General features: G+C 31.6%; 1 protein-coding gene across 1 annotated transcript in view; it reads left to right on the top strand.

Moving 5' to 3' along the window:
- Nucleotides 1-376, top strand: part of LOC119587463 (microtubule-associated protein futsch-like) — a 12,133-nt gene that overhangs the window by 3,960 nt on the left and 7,797 nt on the right. The window lies entirely within an intron of this gene.

Genomic DNA, 376 nt, shown 5'->3' with positions numbered 1-376 from the left:
ATGGAGCAGCAAAAGAAACAGAATTTAAAAAACTAGAAACATTACAAAACCAAGTACTTAGACTGGCAACTGGATGTTTCAAAACAACCCCAATCATAGCTCTTCAAGCAATATCAAACATCCCACCACTATCAATTAGAATTAAAGAACTAGAATGCATACAAATGGTGAAAACCTTAAATAAACCTAATAACATGACAATAAAACAACAAGCAATAAAATGTATAAAAGAATACAACCCTCAAAGAGACAAAAGATCACTATTACATAGAGCTGCTAAAACAAAAACAAACTTAAACATAGACTTAGCCCTAAATATAACGTCAAATATATCCCCAATACCCCCATGGTATGATATATCCGAGAATATACAAAC

Source organism: Penaeus monodon, chromosome 22 (genome assembly GCF_015228065.2).
Source record: "Penaeus monodon isolate SGIC_2016 chromosome 22, NSTDA_Pmon_1, whole genome shotgun sequence".
NCBI lineage: Eukaryota > Metazoa > Arthropoda > Malacostraca > Decapoda > Penaeidae > Penaeus > Penaeus monodon.
This window is presented reverse-complemented; position numbering and strand designations above follow the sequence as displayed.